Below are 18370 nucleotides of genomic sequence, written 5' to 3' on the forward strand. Positions count from 1 at the left end.
CTTACACTGCGGGCTAATGGTGGACTTCTTTAAAAACGTGAGCACTAAATGGGGCGGGATGTTGACTGAAAGAATGCAGCTAGCTACAGAAATATGCAGAAATAAAGAAAAACACATCTCATTGCATGCCTTTAAAGAGCTTACTCTCCCTACCGGCAATGTTCCTGAACCTTCGCTTCCCAAACATTTTTAGAACCAAAAAAAACCTAGAAAAGATCTGACCTCCCTCACCGGGAATTGAACTCAGGACTGCTGGATGGAGGGGTGCTGACATTGACCACTAGGCTACCAGACTGCTGTTGAACAGAGCACTCCCGAAAGGTGACATTTCAATTTCAGGCTGACAAGTGTGCTTTATTGTTCAGTTCGGGCTTTGCACAGCCAGTGCTAGAATTCAATCCAAGTTCATGCTTTGCTTTGATTTTGAATTAATGGCCAAACCAGCCAATCCCTAAAAAAATACAGGTCTCAGAGGCTCTCGTTTCAGTACCAGCAGGGTAGCGTGGCCGAGCGGTCTAAGGCGCTGGATTTAGGCTCCAGTCTCTTTGGAGGCGTGGGTTCGAATCCCACCGCTGCCAATAGCTGTTTCTTTTTTATCTTCATGCCACGTGTACAGACAGGACAATTGGGAGCCAGGGAATGGCATGTGTTTATGAATTCTTGCTTTTCTGAACACCCAGACTGAAAGCACACATCTGACTCGTGTGCGTTTTCACCAAAAAAGGGTAAAGCATAAATCACTGTTCACTGAAAACGGACATGCGTTCACGATCCTGTCAATAAACACGTTCAGGGCAGGGCCACAAATCTGCCGACACGATGCCCTAATGAATGCACATCTCTTTGCCTTGGTAGTTGCTCCTTTTTGCAGCGCCTTTTCCTGCTGCATCACAAAAACTCAGTTCAAGACACTTGGCTCCATCCAGTGGAGCTCCTATGCCCAGCTTAGAAACCCCCAGGCACGAGATTGCAAGGTCCCTGGTAATTCTCCCACTCCTGGACACGTCGGAACCAAGTTTCGTATGCACTAGCAGCGAGAACAAAATCCCACATGTGAGGACAATAGGCGTCTTTCATTTAGGGCTAGTGTTAGGCTAAGAGTTTGCAGTAGCTCCTTGGGTCGAGTTAGGGGTCGAATGAGACAAAGCTAAGATTTGCGTTACGGCTGGGGTTGGTCCAGTAAGGATCCCACACACCATGGACCATCGGCGGAGGTCCCGGGTAGGCTTACACTGCGGGCTAATGGTGGACTTCTTTAAAAACGTGAGCACTAAATGGGGCGGGATGTTGACTGAAAGAATGCAGCTAGCTACAGAAATATGCAGAAATAAAGAAAAACACATCTCATTGCATGCCTTTAAAGAGCTTACTCTCCCTACCGGCAATGTTCCTGAACCTTCGCTTCCCAAACATTTTTAGAACCAAAAAAAACCTAGAAAAGATCTGACCTCCCTCACCGGGAATTGAACTCAAGACTGCTGGATGGAGGGGTGCTGACATTGACCACTAGGCTACCAGACTGCTGTTGAACAGAGCACTCCCGAAAGGTGACATTTCAATTTCAGGCTGACAAGTGTGCTTTATTGTTCAGTTCGGGCTTTGCACAGCCAGTGCTAGAATTCAATCCAAGTTCATGCTTTGCTTTGATTTTGAATTAATGGCCAAACCAGCCAATCCCTAAAAAAATACAGGTCTCAGAGGCCCTCGTTTCAGTACCAGCAGGGTAGCGTGGCCGAGCGGTCTAAGGCGCTGGATTTAGGCTCCAGTCTCTTTGGAGGCGTGGGTTCGAATCCCACCGCTGCCAATAGCTGTTTCTTTTTTATCTTCATGCCACGTGTACAGACAGGACAATTGGGAGCCAGGGAATGGCATGTGTTTATGAATTCTTGCTTTTCTGAACACCCAGACTGAAAGCACACATCTGACTCGTGTGCGTTTTCACCAAAAAAGGGTAAAGCATAAATCACTGTTCACTGAAAACGGACATGCGTTCACGATCCTGTCAATAAACACGTGCTTGGCAGGGCCACAAATCTGCCGACACGATGCCCTAATGAATGCACATCTCTTTGCCTTGGTAGTTGCTCCTTTTTGCAGCGCCTTTTCCTGCTGCATCACAAAAACTCAGTTCAAGACACTTGGCTCCATCCAGTGGAGCTCCTATGCCCAGCTTAGAAACCCCCAGGCACGAGATTGCAAGGTCCCTGGTAATTCTCCCACTCCTGGACACGTCGGAACCAAGTTTCGTATGCACTAGCAGCGAGAACAAAATCCCACATGTGAGGACAATAGGCGTCTTTCATTTAGGGCTAGTGTTAGGCTAAGAGTTTGCAGTAGCTCCTTGGGTCGAGTTAGGGGTCGAATGAGACAAAGCTAAGATTTGCGTTACGGCTGGGGTTGGTCCAGTAAGGATCCCACACACCATGGACCATCGGCGGAGGCCCCGGGTAGGCTTACACTGCGGGCTAATGGTGGACTTCTTTAAAAACGTGAGCACTAAATGGGGCGGGATGTTGACTGAAAGAATGCAGCTAGCTACAGAAATATGCAGAAATAAAGAAAAACACATCTCATTGCATGCCTTTAAAGAGCTTACTCTCCCTACCGGCAATGTTCCTGAACCTTCGCTTCCCAAACATTTTTAGAACCAAAAAAAACCTAGAAAAGATCTGACCTCCCTCACCGGGAATTGAACTCAAGACTGCTGGATGGAGGGGTGCTGACATTGACCACTAGGCTACCAGACTGCTGTTGAACAGAGCACTCCCGAAAGGTGACATTTCAATTTCAGGCTGACAAGTGTGCTTTATTGTTCAGTTCGGGCTTTGCACAGCCAGTGCTAGAATTCAATCCAAGTTCATGCTTTGCTTTGATTTTGAATTAATGGCCAAACCAGCCAATCCCTAAAAAAATACAGGTCTCAGAGGCTCTCGTTTCAGTACCAGCAGGGTAGCGTGGCCGAGCGGTCTAAGGCGCTGGATTTAGGCTCCAGTCTCTTTGGAGGCGTGGGTTCGAATCCCACCGCTGCCAATAGCTGTTTCTTTTTTATCTTCATGCCACGTGTACAGACAGGACAATTGGGAGCCAGGGAATGGCATGTGTTTATGAATTCTTGCTTTTCTGAACACCCAGACTGAAAGCACACATCTGACTCGTGTGCGTTTTCACCAAAAAAGGGTAAAGCATAAATCACTGTTCACTGAAAACGGACATGCGTTCACGATCCTGTCAATAAACACGTGCTTGGCAGGGCCACAAATCTGCCGACACGATGCCCTAATGAATGCACATCTCTTTGCCTTGGTAGTTGCTCCTTTTTGCAGCGCCTTTTCCTGCTGCATCACAAAAACTCAGTTCAAGACACTTGGCTCCATCCAGTGGAGCTCCTATGCCCAGCTTAGAAACCCCCAGGCACGAGATTGCAAGGTCCCTGGTAATTCTCCCACTCCTGGACACGTCGGAACCAAGTTTCGTATGCACTAGCAGCGAGAACAAAATCCCACATGTGAGGACAATAGGCGTCTTTCATTTAGGGCTAGTGTTAGGCTAAGAGTTTGCAGTAGCTCCTTGGGTCGAGTTAGGGGTCGAATGAGACAAAGCTAAGATTTGCGTTACGGCTGGGGTTGGTCCAGTAAGGATCCCACACACCATGGACCATCGGCGGAGGCCCCGGGTAGGCTTACACTGCGGGCTAATGGTGGACTTCTTTAAAAACGTGAGCACTAAATGGGGCGGGATGTTGACTGAAAGAATGCAGCTAGCTACAGAAATATGCAGAAATAAAGAAAAACACATCTCATTGCATGCCTTTAAAGAGCTTACTCTCCCTACCGGCAATGTTCCTGAACCTTCGCTTCCCAAACATTTTTAGAACCAAAAAAAACCTAGAAAAGATCTGACCTCCCTCACCGGGAATTGAACTCAAGACTGCTGGATGGAGGGGTGCTGACATTGACCACTAGGCTACCAGACTGCTGTTGAACAGAGCACTCCCGAAAGGTGACATTTCAATTTCAGGCTGACAAGTGTGCTTTATTGTTCAGTTCGGGCTTTGCACAGCCAGTGCTAGAATTCAATCCAAGTTCATGCTTTGCTTTGATTTTGAATTAATGGCCAAACCAGCCAATCCCTAAAAAAATACAGGTCTCAGAGGCTCTCGTTTCAGTACCAGCAGGGTAGCGTGGCCGAGCGGTCTAAGGCGCTGGATTTAGGCTCCAGTCTCTTTGGAGGCGTGGGTTCGAATCCCACCGCTGCCAATAGCTGTTTCTTTTTTATCTTCATGCCACGTGTACAGACAGGACAATTGGGAGCCAGGGAATGGCATGTGTTTATGAATTCTTGCTTTTCTGAACACCCAGACTGAAAGCACACATCTGACTCGTGTGCGTTTTCACCAAAAAAGGGTAAAGCATAAATCACTGTTCACTGAAAACGGACATGCGTTCACGATCCTGTCAATAAACACGTGCTTGGCAGGGCCACAAATCTGCCGACACGATGCCCTAATGAATGCACATCTCTTTGCCTTGGTAGTTGCTCCTTTTTGCAGCGCCTTTTCCTGCTGCATCACAAAAACTCAGTTCAAGACACTTGGCTCCATCCAGTGGAGCTCCTATGCCCAGCTTAGAAACCCCCAGGCACGAGATTGCAAGGTCCCTGGTAATTCTCCCACTCCTGGACACGTCGGAACCAAGTTTCGTATGCACTAGCAGCGAGAACAAAATCCCACATGTGAGGACAATAGGCGTCTTTCCTTTAGGGCTAGTGTTAGGCTAAGAGTTTGCAGTAGCTCCTTGGGTCGAGTTAGGGGTCGAATGAGACAAAGCTAAGATTTGCGTTACGGCTGGGGTTGGTCCAGTAAGGATCCCACACACCATGGACCATCGGCGGAGGCCCCGGGTAGGCTTACACTGCGGGCTAATGGTGGACTTCTTTAAAAACGTGAGCACTAAATGGGGCGGGATGTTGACTGAAAGAATGCAGCTAGCTACAGAAATATGCAGAAATAAAGAAAAACACATCTCATTGCATGCCTTTAAAGAGCTTACTCTCCCTACCGGCAATGTTCCTGAACCTTCGCTTCCCAAACATTTTTAGAACCAAAAAAAACCTAGAAAAGATCTGACCTCCCTCACCGGGAATTGAACTCAAGACTGCTGGATGGAGGGGTGCTGACATTGACCACTAGGCTACCAGACTGCTGTTGAACAGAGCACTCCCGAAAGGTGACATTTCAATTTCAGGCTGACAAGTGTGCTTTATTGTTCAGTTCGGGCTTTGCACAGCCAGTGCTAGAATTCAATCCAAGTTCATGCTTTGCTTTGATTTTGAATTAATGGCCAAACCAGCCAATCCCTAAAAAAATACAGGTCTCAGAGGCTCTCGTTTCAGTACCAGCAGGGTAGCGTGGCCGAGCGGTCTAAGGCGCTGGATTTAGGCTCCAGTCTCTTTGGAGGCGTGGGTTCGAATCCCACCGCTGCCAATAGCTGTTTCTTTTTTATCTTCATGCCACGTGTACAGACAGGACAATTGGGAGCCAGGGAATGGCATGTGTTTATGAATTCTTGCTTTTCTGAACACCCAGACTGAAAGCACACATCTGACTCGTGTGCGTTTTCACCAAAAAAGGGTAAAGCATAAATCACTGTTCACTGAAAACGGACATGCGTTCACGATCCTGTCAATAAACACGTGCTTGGCAGGGCCACAAATCTGCCGACACGATGCCCTAATGAATGCACATCTCTTTGCCTTGGTAGTTGCTCCTTTTTGCAGCGCCTTTTCCTGCTGCATCACAAAAACTCAGTTCAAGACACTTGGCTCCATCCAGTGGAGCTCCTATGCCCAGCTTAGAAACCCCCAGGCACGAGATTGCAAGGTCCCTGGTAATTCTCCCACTCCTGGACACGTCGGAACCAAGTTTCGTATGCACTAGCAGCGAGAACAAAATCCCACATGTGAGGACAATAGGCGTCTTTCATTTAGGGCTAGTGTTAGGCTAAGAGTTTGCAGTAGCTCCTTGGGTCGAGTTAGGGGTCGAATGAGACAAAGCTAAGATTTGCGTTACGGCTGGGGTTGGTCCAGTAAGGATCCCACACACCATGGACCATCGGCGGAGGCCCCGGGTAGGCTTACACTGCGGGCTAATGGTGGACTTCTTTAAAAACGTGAGCACTAAATGGGGCGGGATGTTGACTGAAAGAATGCAGCTAGCTACAGAAATATGCAGAAATAAAGAAAAACACATCTCATTGCATGCCTTTAAAGAGCTTACTCTCCCTACCGGCAATGTTCCTGAACCTTCGCTTCCCAAACATTTTTAGAACCAAAAAAAACCTAGAAAAGATCTGACCTCCCTCACCGGGAATTGAACTCAAGACTGCTGGATGGAGGGGTGCTGACATTGACCACTAGGCTACCAGACTGCTGTTGAACAGAGCACTCCCGAAAGGTGACATTTCAATTTCAGGCTGACAAGTGTGCTTTATTGTTCAGTTCGGGCTTTGCACAGCCAGTGCTAGAATTCAATCCAAGTTCATGCTTTGCTTTGATTTTGAATTAATGGCCAAACCAGCCAATCCCTAAAAAAATACAGGTCTCAGAGGCTCTCGTTTCAGTACCAGCAGGGTAGCGTGGCCGAGCGGTCTAAGGCGCTGGATTTAGGCTCCAGTCTCTTTGGAGGCGTGGGTTCGAATCCCACCGCTGCCAATAGCTGTTTCTTTTTTATCTTCATGCCACGTGTACAGACAGGACAATTGGGAGCCAGGGAATGGCATGTGTTTATGAATTCTTGCTTTTCTGAACACCCAGACTGAAAGCACACATCTGACTCGTGTGCGTTTTCACCAAAAAAGGGTAAAGCATAAATCACTGTTCACTGAAAACGGACATGCGTTCACGATCCTGTCAATAAACACGTGCTTGGCAGGGCCACAAATCTGCCGACACGATGCCCTAATGAATGCACATCTCTTTGCCTTGGTAGTTGCTCCTTTTTGCAGCGCCTTTTCCTGCTGCATCACAAAAACTCAGTTCAAGACACTTGGCTCCATCCAGTGGAGCTCCTATGCCCAGCTTAGAAACCCCCAGGCACGAGATTGCAAGGTCCCTGGTAATTCTCCCACTCCTGGACACGTCGGAACCAAGTTTCGTATGCACTAGCAGCGAGAACAAAATCCCACATGTGAGGACAATAGGCGTCTTTCATTTAGGGCTAGTGTTAGGCTAAGAGTTTGCAGTAGCTCCTTGGGTCGAGTTAGGGGTCGAATGAGACAAAGCTAAGATTTGCGTTACGGCTGGGGTTGGTCCAGTAAGGATCCCACACACCATGGACCATCGGCGGAGGCCCCGGGTAGGCTTACACTGCGGGCTAATGGTGGACTTCTTTAAAAACGTGAGCACTAAATGGGGCGGGATGTTGACTGAAAGAATGCAGCTAGCTACAGAAATATGCAGAAATAAAGAAAAACACATCTCATTGCATGCCTTTAAAGAGCTTACTCTCCCTACCGGCAATGTTCCTGAACCTTCGCTTCCCAAACATTTTTAGAACCAAAAAAAACCTAGAAAAGATCTGACCTCCCTCACCGGGAATTGAACTCAAGACTGCTGGATGGAGGGGTGCTGACATTGACCACTAGGCTACCAGACTGCTGTTGAACAGAGCACTCCCGAAAGGTGACATTTCAATTTCAGGCTGACAAGTGTGCTTTATTGTTCAGTTCGGGCTTTGCACAGCCAGTGCTAGAATTCAATCCAAGTTCATGCTTTGCTTTGATTTTGAATTAATGGCCAAACCAGCCAATCCCTAAAAAAATACAGGTCTCAGAGGCCCTCGTTTCAGTACCAGCAGGGTAGCGTGGCCGAGCGGTCTAAGGCGCTGGATTTAGGCTCCAGTCTCTTTGGAGGCGTGGGTTCGAATCCCACCGCTGCCAATAGCTGTTTCTTTTTTATCTTCATGCCACGTGTACAGACAGGACAATTGGGAGCCAGGGAATGGCATGTGTTTATGAATTCTTGCTTTTCTGAACACCCAGACTGAAAGCACACATCTGACTCGTGTGCGTTTTCACCAAAAAAGGGTAAAGCATAAATCACTGTTCACTGAAAACGGACATGCGTTCACGATCCTGTCAATAAACACGTGCTTGGCAGGGCCACAAATCTGCCGACACGATGCCCTAATGAATGCACATCTCTTTGCCTTGGTAGTTGCTCCTTTTTGCAGCGCCTTTTCCTGCTGCATCACAAAAACTCAGTTCAAGACACTTGGCTCCATCCAGTGGAGCTCCTATGCCCAGCTTAGAAACCCCCAGGCACGAGATTGCAAGGTCCCTGGTAATTCTCCCACTCCTGGACACGTCGGAACCAAGTTTCGTATGCACTAGCAGCGAGAACAAAATCCCACATGTGAGGACAATAGGCGTCTTTCATTTAGGGCTAGTGTTAGGCTAAGAGTTTGCAGTAGCTCCTTGGGTCGAGTTAGGGGTCGAATGAGACAAAGCTAAGATTTGCGTTACGGCTGGGGTTGGTCCAGTAAGGATCCCACACACCATGGACCATCGGCGGAGGCCCCGGGTAGGCTTACACTGCGGGCTAATGGTGGACTTCTTTAAAAACGTGAGCACTAAATGGGGCGGGATGTTGACTGAAAGAATGCAGCTAGCTACAGAAATATGCAGAAATAAAGAAAAACACATCTCATTGCATGCCTTTAAAGAGCTTACTCTCCCTACCGGCAATGTTCCTGAACCTTCGCTTCCCAAACATTTTTAGAACCAAAAAAAACCTAGAAAAGATCTGACCTCCCTCACCGGGAATTGAACTCAAGACTGCTGGATGGAGGGGTGCTGACATTGACCACTAGGCTACCAGACTGCTGTTGAACAGAGCACTCCCGAAAGGTGACATTTCAATTTCAGGCTGACAAGTGTGCTTTATTGTTCAGTTCGGGCTTTGCACAGCCAGTGCTAGAATTCAATCCAAGTTCATGCTTTGCTTTGATTTTGAATTAATGGCCAAACCAGCCAATCCCTAAAAAAATACAGGTCTCAGAGGCTCTCGTTTCAGTACCAGCAGGGTAGCGTGGCCGAGCGGTCTAAGGCGCTGGATTTAGGCTCCAGTCTCTTTGGAGGCGTGGGTTCGAATCCCACCGCTGCCAATAGCTGTTTCTTTTTTATCTTCATGCCACGTGTACAGACAGGACAATTGGGAGCCAGGGAATGGCATGTGTTTATGAATTCTTGCTTTTCTGAACACCCAGACTGAAAGCACACATCTGACTCGTGTGCGTTTTCACCAAAAAAGGGTAAAGCATAAATCACTGTTCACTGAAAACGGACATGCGTTCACGATCCTGTCAATAAACACGTGCTTGGCAGGGCCACAAATCTGCCGACACGATGCCCTAATGAATGCACATCTCTTTGCCTTGGTAGTTGCTCCTTTTTGCAGCGCCTTTTCCTGCTGCATCACAAAAACTCAGTTCAAGACACTTGGCTCCATCCAGTGGAGCTCCTATGCCCAGCTTAGAAACCCCCAGGCACGAGATTGCAAGGTCCCTGGTAATTCTCCCACTCCTGGACACGTCGGAACCAAGTTTCGTATGCACTAGCAGCGAGAACAAAATCCCACATGTGAGGACAATAGGCGTCTTTCATTTAGGGCTAGTGTTAGGCTAAGAGTTTGCAGTAGCTCCTTGGGTCGAGTTAGGGGTCGAATGAGACAAAGCTAAGATTTGCGTTACGGCTGGGGTTGGTCCAGTAAGGATCCCACACACCATGGACCATCGGCGGAGGCCCCGGGTAGGCTTACACTGCGGGCTAATGGTGGACTTCTTTAAAAACGTGAGCACTAAATGGGGCGGGATGTTGACTGAAAGAATGCAGCTAGCTACAGAAATATGCAGAAATAAAGAAAAACACATCTCATTGCATGCCTTTAAAGAGCTTACTCTCCCTACCGGCAATGTTCCTGAACCTTCGCTTCCCAAACATTTTTAGAACCAAAAAAAACCTAGAAAAGATCTGACCTCCCTCACCGGGAATTGAACTCAAGACTGCTGGATGGAGGGGTGCTGACATTGACCACTAGGCTACCAGACTGCTGTTGAACAGAGCACTCCCGAAAGGTGACATTTCAATTTCAGGCTGACAAGTGTGCTTTATTGTTCAGTTCGGGCTTTGCACAGCCAGTGCTAGAATTCAATCCAAGTTCATGCTTTGCTTTGATTTTGAATTAATGGCCAAACCAGCCAATCCCTAAAAAAATACAGGTCTCAGAGGCTCTCGTTTCAGTACCAGCAGGGTAGCGTGGCCGAGCGGTCTAAGGCGCTGGATTTAGGCTCCAGTCTCTTTGGAGGCGTGGGTTCGAATCCCACCGCTGCCAATAGCTGTTTCTTTTTTATCTTCATGCCACGTGTACAGACAGGACAATTGGGAGCCAGGGAATGGCATGTGTTTATGAATTCTTGCTTTTCTGAACACCCAGACTGAAAGCACACATCTGACTCGTGTGCGTTTTCACCAAAAAAGGGTAAAGCATAAATCACTGTTCACTGAAAACGGACATGCGTTCACGATCCTGTCAATAAACACGTGCTTGGCAGGGCCACAAATCTGCCGACACGATGCCCTAATGAATGCACATCTCTTTGCCTTGGTAGTTGCTCCTTTTTGCAGCGCCTTTTCCTGCTGCATCACAAAAACTCAGTTCAAGACACTTGGCTCCATCCAGTGGAGCTCCTATGCCCAGCTTAGAAACCCCCAGGCACGAGATTGCAAGGTCCCTGGTAATTCTCCCACTCCTGGACACGTCGGAACCAAGTTTCGTATGCACTAGCAGCGAGAACAAAATCCCACATGTGAGGACAATAGGCGTCTTTCATTTAGGGCTAGTGTTAGGCTAAGAGTTTGCAGTAGCTCCTTGGGTCGAGTTAGGGGTCGAATGAGACAAAGCTAAGATTTGCGTTACGGCTGGGGTTGGTCCAGTAAGGATCCCACACACCATGGACCATCGGCGGAGGCCCCGGGTAGGCTTACACTGCGGGCTAATGGTGGACTTCTTTAAAAACGTGAGCACTAAATGGGGCGGGATGTTGACTGAAAGAATGCAGCTAGCTACAGAAATATGCAGAAATAAAGAAAAACACATCTCATTGCATGCCTTTAAAGAGCTTACTCTCCCTACCGGCAATGTTCCTGAACCTTCGCTTCCCAAACATTTTTAGAACCAAAAAAAACCTAGAAAAGATCTGACCTCCCTCACCGGGAATTGAACTCAAGACTGCTGGATGGAGGGGTGCTGACATTGACCACTAGGCTACCAGACTGCTGTTGAACAGAGCACTCCCGAAAGGTGACATTTCAATTTCAGGCTGACAAGTGTGCTTTATTGTTCAGTTCGGGCTTTGCAGAGCCAGTGCTAGAATTCAATCCAAGTTCATGCTTTGCTTTGATTTTGAATTAATGGCCAAACCAGCCAATCCCTAAAAAAATACAGGTCTCAGAGGCTCTCGTTTCAGTACCAGCAGGGTAGCGTGGACGAGCGGTCTAAGGCGCTGGATTTAGGCTCCAGTCTCTTTGGAGGCGTGGGTTCGAATCCCACCGCTGCCAATAGCTGTTTCTTTTTTATCTTCATGCCACGTGTACAGACAGGACAATTGGGAGCCAGGGAATGGCATGTGTTTATGAATTCTTGCTTTTCTGAACACCCAGACTGAAAGCACACATCTGACTCGTGTGCGTTTTCACCAAAAAAGGGTAAAGCATAAATCACTGTTCACTGAAAACGGACATGCGTTCACGATCCTGTCAATAAACACGTTCAGGGCAGGGCCACAAATCTGCCGACACGATGCCCTAATGAATGCACATCTCTTTGCCTTGGTAGTTGCTCCTTTTTGCAGCGCCTTTTCCTGCTGCATCACAAAAACTCAGTTCAAGACACTTGGCTCCATCCAGTGGAGCTCCTATGCCCAGCTTAGAAACCCCCAGGCACGAGATTGCAAGGTCCCTGGTAATTCTCCCACTCCTGGACACGTCGGAACCAAGTTTCGTATGCACTAGCAGCGAGAACAAAATCCCACATGTGAGGACAATAGGCGTCTTTCATTTAGGGCTAGTGTTAGGCTAAGAGTTTGCAGTAGCTCCTTGGGTCGAGTTAGGGGTCGAATGAGACAAAGCTAAGATTTGCGTTACGGCTGGGGTTGGTCCAGTAAGGATCCCACACACCATGGACCATCGGCGGAGGTCCCGGGTAGGCTTACACTGCGGGCTAATGGTGGACTTCTTTAAAAACGTGAGCACTAAATGGGGCGGGATGTTGACTGAAAGAATGCAGCTAGCTACAGAAATATGCAGAAATAAAGAAAAACACATCTCATTGCATGCCTTTAAAGAGCTTACTCTCCCTACCGGCAATGTTCCTGAACCTTCGCTTCCCAAACATTTTTAGAACCAAAAAAAACCTAGAAAAGATCTGACCTCCCTCACCGGGAATTGAACTCAAGACTGCTGGATGGAGGGGTGCTGACATTGACCACTAGGCTACCAGACTGCTGTTGAACAGAGCACTCCCGAAAGGTGACATTTCAATTTCAGGCTGACAAGTGTGCTTTATTGTTCAGTTCGGGCTTTGCACAGCCAGTGCTAGAATTCAATCCAAGTTCATGCTTTGCTTTGATTTTGAATTAATGGCCAAACCAGCCAATCCCTAAAAAAATACAGGTCTCAGAGGCCCTCGTTTCAGTACCAGCAGGGTAGCGTGGCCGAGCGGTCTAAGGCGCTGGATTTAGGCTCCAGTCTCTTTGGAGGCGTGGGTTCGAATCCCACCGCTGCCAATAGCTGTTTCTTTTTTATCTTCATGCCACGTGTACAGACAGGACAATTGGGAGCCAGGGAATGGCATGTGTTTATGAATTCTTGCTTTTCTGAACACCCAGACTGAAAGCACACATCTGACTCGTGTGCGTTTTCACCAAAAAAGGGTAAAGCATAAATCACTGTTCACTGAAAACGGACATGCGTTCACGATCCTGTCAATAAACACGTGCTTGGCAGGGCCACAAATCTGCCGACACGATGCCCTAATGAATGCACATCTCTTTGCCTTGGTAGTTGCTCCTTTTTGCAGCGCCTTTTCCTGCTGCATCACAAAAACTCAGTTCAAGACACTTGGCTCCATCCAGTGGAGCTCCTATGCCCAGCTTAGAAACCCCCAGGCACGAGATTGCAAGGTCCCTGGTAATTCTCCCACTCCTGGACACGTCGGAACCAAGTTTCGTATGCACTAGCAGCGAGAACAAAATCCCACATGTGAGGACAATAGGCGTCTTTCATTTAGGGCTAGTGTTAGGCTAAGAGTTTGCAGTAGCTCCTTGGGTCGAGTTAGGGGTCGAATGAGACAAAGCTAAGATTTGCGTTACGGCTGGGGTTGGTCCAGTAAGGATCCCACACACCATGGACCATCGGCGGAGGCCCCGGGTAGGCTTACACTGCGGGCTAATGGTGGACTTCTTTAAAAACGTGAGCACTAAATGGGGCGGGATGTTGACTGAAAGAATGCAGCTAGCTACAGAAATATGCAGAAATAAAGAAAAACACATCTCATTGCATGCCTTTAAAGAGCTTACTCTCCCTACCGGCAATGTTCCTGAACCTTCGCTTCCCAAACATTTTTAGAACCAAAAAAAACCTAGAAAAGATCTGACCTCCCTCACCGGGAATTGAACTCAAGACTGCTGGATGGAGGGGTGCTGACATTGACCACTAGGCTACCAGACTGCTGTTGAACAGAGCACTCCCGAAAGGTGACATTTCAATTTCAGGCTGACAAGTGTGCTTTATTGTTCAGTTCGGGCTTTGCACAGCCAGTGCTAGAATTCAATCCAAGTTCATGCTTTGCTTTGATTTTGAATTAATGGCCAAACCAGCCAATCCCTAAAAAAATACAGGTCTCAGAGGCTCTCGTTTCAGTACCAGCAGGGTAGCGTGGCCGAGCGGTCTAAGGCGCTGGATTTAGGCTCCAGTCTCTTTGGAGGCGTGGGTTCGAATCCCACCGCTGCCAATAGCTGTTTCTTTTTTATCTTCATGCCACGTGTACAGACAGGACAATTGGGAGCCAGGGAATGGCATGTGTTTATGAATTCTTGCTTTTCTGAACACCCAGACTGAAAGCACACATCTGACTCGTGTGCGTTTTCACCAAAAAAGGGTAAAGCATAAATCACTGTTCACTGAAAACGGACATGCGTTCACGATCCTGTCAATAAACACGTGCTTGGCAGGGCCACAAATCTGCCGACACGATGCCCTAATGAATGCACATCTCTTTGCCTTGGTAGTTGCTCCTTTTTGCAGCGCCTTTTCCTGCTGCATCACAAAAACTCAGTTCAAGACACTTGGCTCCATCCAGTGGAGCTCCTATGCCCAGCTTAGAAACCCCCAGGCACGAGATTGCAAGGTCCCTGGTAATTCTCCCACTCCTGGACACGTCGGAACCAAGTTTCGTATGCACTAGCAGCGAGAACAAAATCCCACATGTGAGGACAATAGGCGTCTTTCATTTAGGGCTAGTGTTAGGCTAAGAGTTTGCAGTAGCTCCTTGGGTCGAGTTAGGGGTCGAATGAGACAAAGCTAAGATTTGCGTTACGGCTGGGGTTGGTCCAGTAAGGATCCCACACACCATGGACCATCGGCGGAGGCCCCGGGTAGGCTTACACTGCGGGCTAATGGTGGACTTCTTTAAAAACGTGAGCACTAAATGGGGCGGGATGTTGACTGAAAGAATGCAGCTAGCTACAGAAATATGCAGAAATAAAGAAAAACACATCTCATTGCATGCCTTTAAAGAGCTTACTCTCCCTACCGGCAATGTTCCTGAACCTTCGCTTCCCAAACATTTTTAGAACCAAAAAAAACCTAGAAAAGATCTGACCTCCCTCACCGGGAATTGAACTCAAGACTGCTGGATGGAGGGGTGCTGACATTGACCACTAGGCTACCAGACTGCTGTTGAACAGAGCACTCCCGAAAGGTGACATTTCAATTTCAGGCTGACAAGTGTGCTTTATTGTTCAGTTCGGGCTTTGCACAGCCAGTGCTAGAATTCAATCCAAGTTCATGCTTTGCTTTGATTTTGAATTAATGGCCAAACCAGCCAATCCCTAAAAAAATACAGGTCTCAGAGGCTCTCGTTTCAGTACCAGCAGGGTAGCGTGGCCGAGCGGTCTAAGGCGCTGGATTTAGGCTCCAGTCTCTTTGGAGGCGTGGGTTCGAATCCCACCGCTGCCAATAGCTGTTTCTTTTTTATCTTCATGCCACGTGTACAGACAGGACAATTGGGAGCCAGGGAATGGCATGTGTTTATGAATTCTTGCTTTTCTGAACACCCAGACTGAAAGCACACATCTGACTCGTGTGCGTTTTCACCAAAAAAGGGTAAAGCATAAATCACTGTTCACTGAAAACGGACATGCGTTCACGATCCTGTCAATAAACACGTGCTTGGCAGGGCCACAAATCTGCCGACACGATGCCCTAATGAATGCACATCTCTTTGCCTTGGTAGTTGCTCCTTTTTGCAGCGCCTTTTCCTGCTGCATCACAAAAACTCAGTTCAAGACACTTGGCTCCATCCAGTGGAGCTCCTATGCCCAGCTTAGAAACCCCCAGGCACGAGATTGCAAGGTCCCTGGTAATTCTCCCACTCCTGGACACGTCGGAACCAAGTTTCGTATGCACTAGCAGCGAGAACAAAATCCCACATGTGAGGACAATAGGCGTCTTTCCTTTAGGGCTAGTGTTAGGCTAAGAGTTTGCAGTAGCTCCTTGGGTCGAGTTAGGGGTCGAATGAGACAAAGCTAAGATTTGCGTTACGGCTGGGGTTGGTCCAGTAAGGATCCCACACACCATGGACCATCGGCGGAGGCCCCGGGTAGGCTTACACTGCGGGCTAATGGTGGACTTCTTTAAAAACGTGAGCACTAAATGGGGCGGGATGTTGACTGAAAGAATGCAGCTAGCTACAGAAATATGCAGAAATAAAGAAAAACACATCTCATTGCATGCCTTTAAAGAGCTTACTCTCCCTACCGGCAATGTTCCTGAACCTTCGCTTCCCAAACATTTTTAGAACCAAAAAAAACCTAGAAAAGATCTGACCTCCCTCACCGGGAATTGAACTCAAGACTGCTGGATGGAGGGGTGCTGACATTGACCACTAGGCTACCAGACTGCTGTTGAACAGAGCACTCCCGAAAGGTGACATTTCAATTTCAGGCTGACAAGTGTGCTTTATTGTTCAGTTCGGGCTTTGCACAGCCAGTGCTAGAATTCAATCCAAGTTCATGCTTTGCTTTGATTTTGAATTAATGGCCAAACCAGCCAATCCCTAAAAAAATACAGGTCTCAGAGGCTCTCGTTTCAGTACCAGCAGGGTAGCGTGGCCGAGCGGTCTAAGGCGCTGGATTTAGGCTCCAGTCTCTTTGGAGGCGTGGGTTCGAATCCCACCGCTGCCAATAGCTGTTTCTTTTTTATCTTCATGCCACGTGTACAGACAGGACAATTGGGAGCCAGGGAATGGCATGTGTTTATGAATTCTTGCTTTTCTGAACACCCAGACTGAAAGCACACATCTGACTCGTGTGCGTTTTCACCAAAAAAGGGTAAAGCATAAATCACTGTTCACTGAAAACGGACATGCGTTCACGATCCTGTCAATAAACACGTGCTTGGCAGGGCCACAAATCTGCCGACACGATGCCCTAATGAATGCACATCTCTTTGCCTTGGTAGTTGCTCCTTTTTGCAGCGCCTTTTCCTGCTGCATCACAAAAACTCAGTTCAAGACACTTGGCTCCATCCAGTGGAGCTCCTATGCCCAGCTTAGAAACCCCCAGGCACGAGATTGCAAGGTCCCTGGTAATTCTCCCACTCCTGGACACGTCGGAACCAAGTTTCGTATGCACTAGCAGCGAGAACAAAATCCCACATGTGAGGACAATAGGCGTCTTTCATTTAGGGCTAGTGTTAGGCTAAGAGTTTGCAGTAGCTCCTTGGGTCGAGTTAGGGGTCGAATGAGACAAAGCTAAGATTTGCGTTACGGCTGGGGTTGGTCCAGTAAGGATCCCACACACCATGGACCATCGGCGGAGGCCCCGGGTAGGCTTACACTGCGGGCTAATGGTGGACTTCTTTAAAAACGTGAGCACTAAATGGGGCGGGATGTTGACTGAAAGAATGCAGCTAGCTACAGAAATATGCAGAAATAAAGAAAAACACATCTCATTGCATGCCTTTAAAGAGCTTACTCTCCCTACCGGCAATGTTCCTGAACCTTCGCTTCCCAAACATTTTTAGAACCAAAAAAAACCTAGAAAAGATCTGACCTCCCTCACCGGGAATTGAACTCAAGACTGCTGGATGGAGGGGTGCTGACATTGACCACTAGGCTACCAGACTGCTGTTGAACAGAGCACTCCCGAAAGGTGACATTTCAATTTCAGGCTGACAAGTGTGCTTTATTGTTCAGTTCGGGCTTTGCACAGCCAGTGCTAGAATTCAATCCAAGTTCATGCTTTGCTTTGATTTTGAATTAATGGCCAAACCAGCCAATCCCTAAAAAAATACAGGTCTCAGAGGCTCTCGTTTCAGTACCAGCAGGGTAGCGTGGCCGAGCGGTCTAAGGCGCTGGATTTAGGCTCCAGTCTCTTTGGAGGCGTGGGTTCGAATCCCACCGCTGCCAATAGCTGTTTCTTTTTTATCTTCATGCCACGTGTACAGACAGGACAATTGGGAGCCAGGGAATGGCATGTGTTTATGAATTCTTGCTTTTCTGAACACCCAGACTGAAAGCACACATCTGACTCGTGTGCGTTTTCACCAAAAAAGGGTAAAGCATAAATCACTGTTCACTGAAAACGGACATGCGTTCACGATCCTGTCAATAAACACGTGCTTGGCAGGGCCACAAATCTGCCGACACGATGCCCTAATGAATGCACATCTCTTTGCCTTGGTAGTTGCTCCTTTTTGCAGCGCCTTTTCCTGCTGCATCACAAAAACTCAGTTCAAGACACTTGGCTCCATCCAGTGGAGCTCCTATGCCCAGCTTAGAAACCCCCAGGCACGAGATTGCAAGGTCCCTGGTAATTCTCCCACTCCTGGACACGTCGGAACCAAGTTTCGTATGCACTAGCAGCGAGAACAAAATCCCACATGTGAGGACAATAGGCGTCTTTCATTTAGGGCTAGTGTTAGGCTAAGAGTTTGCAGTAGCTCCTTGGGTCGAGTTAGGGGTCGAATGAGACAAAGCTAAGATTTGCGTTACGGCTGGGGTTGGTCCAGTAAGGATCCCACACACCATGGACCAT

General features: G+C 47.9%; 15 non-coding genes across 15 annotated transcripts; all 15 read left to right on the plus strand.

Annotated features, from left to right (window-relative positions):
• Positions 1–496: 496 nt before the first annotated feature.
• TRNAL-UAG (transfer RNA leucine (anticodon UAG)) lies at positions 497–578 on the plus strand. The gene has a single exon. It is a non-coding gene; the product is annotated as a tRNA-Leu (tRNA).
• Positions 579–1722: 1144 nt separating this feature from the next.
• On the plus strand, positions 1723–1804 carry TRNAL-UAG (transfer RNA leucine (anticodon UAG)). The gene has a single exon. It is a non-coding gene; the product is annotated as a tRNA-Leu (tRNA).
• A 1144-nt stretch (positions 1805–2948) lies between these two features.
• TRNAL-UAG (transfer RNA leucine (anticodon UAG)) lies at positions 2949–3030 on the plus strand. The gene has a single exon. It is a non-coding gene; the product is annotated as a tRNA-Leu (tRNA).
• Positions 3031–4174: 1144 nt separating this feature from the next.
• On the plus strand, positions 4175–4256 carry TRNAL-UAG (transfer RNA leucine (anticodon UAG)). The gene has a single exon. It is a non-coding gene; the product is annotated as a tRNA-Leu (tRNA).
• A 1144-nt stretch (positions 4257–5400) lies between these two features.
• Positions 5401–5482, plus strand: TRNAL-UAG (transfer RNA leucine (anticodon UAG)). Its single transcript has one exon. It is a non-coding gene; the product is annotated as a tRNA-Leu (tRNA).
• Positions 5483–6626: 1144 nt separating this feature from the next.
• Positions 6627–6708, plus strand: TRNAL-UAG (transfer RNA leucine (anticodon UAG)). The gene has a single exon. It is a non-coding gene; the product is annotated as a tRNA-Leu (tRNA).
• A 1144-nt stretch (positions 6709–7852) lies between these two features.
• On the plus strand, positions 7853–7934 carry TRNAL-UAG (transfer RNA leucine (anticodon UAG)). Its single transcript has one exon. It is a non-coding gene; the product is annotated as a tRNA-Leu (tRNA).
• Positions 7935–9078: 1144 nt separating this feature from the next.
• TRNAL-UAG (transfer RNA leucine (anticodon UAG)) lies at positions 9079–9160 on the plus strand. Its single transcript has one exon. It is a non-coding gene; the product is annotated as a tRNA-Leu (tRNA).
• Positions 9161–10304: 1144 nt separating this feature from the next.
• On the plus strand, positions 10305–10386 carry TRNAL-UAG (transfer RNA leucine (anticodon UAG)). The gene has a single exon. It is a non-coding gene; the product is annotated as a tRNA-Leu (tRNA).
• Positions 10387–11530: 1144 nt separating this feature from the next.
• On the plus strand, positions 11531–11612 carry TRNAL-UAG (transfer RNA leucine (anticodon UAG)). The gene has a single exon. It is a non-coding gene; the product is annotated as a tRNA-Leu (tRNA).
• Positions 11613–12756: 1144 nt separating this feature from the next.
• On the plus strand, positions 12757–12838 carry TRNAL-UAG (transfer RNA leucine (anticodon UAG)). Its single transcript has one exon. It is a non-coding gene; the product is annotated as a tRNA-Leu (tRNA).
• Positions 12839–13982: 1144 nt separating this feature from the next.
• TRNAL-UAG (transfer RNA leucine (anticodon UAG)) lies at positions 13983–14064 on the plus strand. Its single transcript has one exon. It is a non-coding gene; the product is annotated as a tRNA-Leu (tRNA).
• Positions 14065–15208: 1144 nt separating this feature from the next.
• TRNAL-UAG (transfer RNA leucine (anticodon UAG)) lies at positions 15209–15290 on the plus strand. The gene has a single exon. It is a non-coding gene; the product is annotated as a tRNA-Leu (tRNA).
• Positions 15291–16434: 1144 nt separating this feature from the next.
• TRNAL-UAG (transfer RNA leucine (anticodon UAG)) lies at positions 16435–16516 on the plus strand. Its single transcript has one exon. It is a non-coding gene; the product is annotated as a tRNA-Leu (tRNA).
• Positions 16517–17660: 1144 nt separating this feature from the next.
• TRNAL-UAG (transfer RNA leucine (anticodon UAG)) lies at positions 17661–17742 on the plus strand. Its single transcript has one exon. It is a non-coding gene; the product is annotated as a tRNA-Leu (tRNA).
• The last annotated feature ends 628 nt before the right edge of the window (positions 17743–18370 follow it).

Source organism: Ambystoma mexicanum, chromosome 1p (genome assembly GCF_040938575.1).
Source record: "Ambystoma mexicanum isolate Mex_15411 chromosome 1p, UKY_AmexF1_1, whole genome shotgun sequence".
NCBI lineage: Eukaryota > Metazoa > Chordata > Amphibia > Caudata > Ambystomatidae > Ambystoma > Ambystoma mexicanum.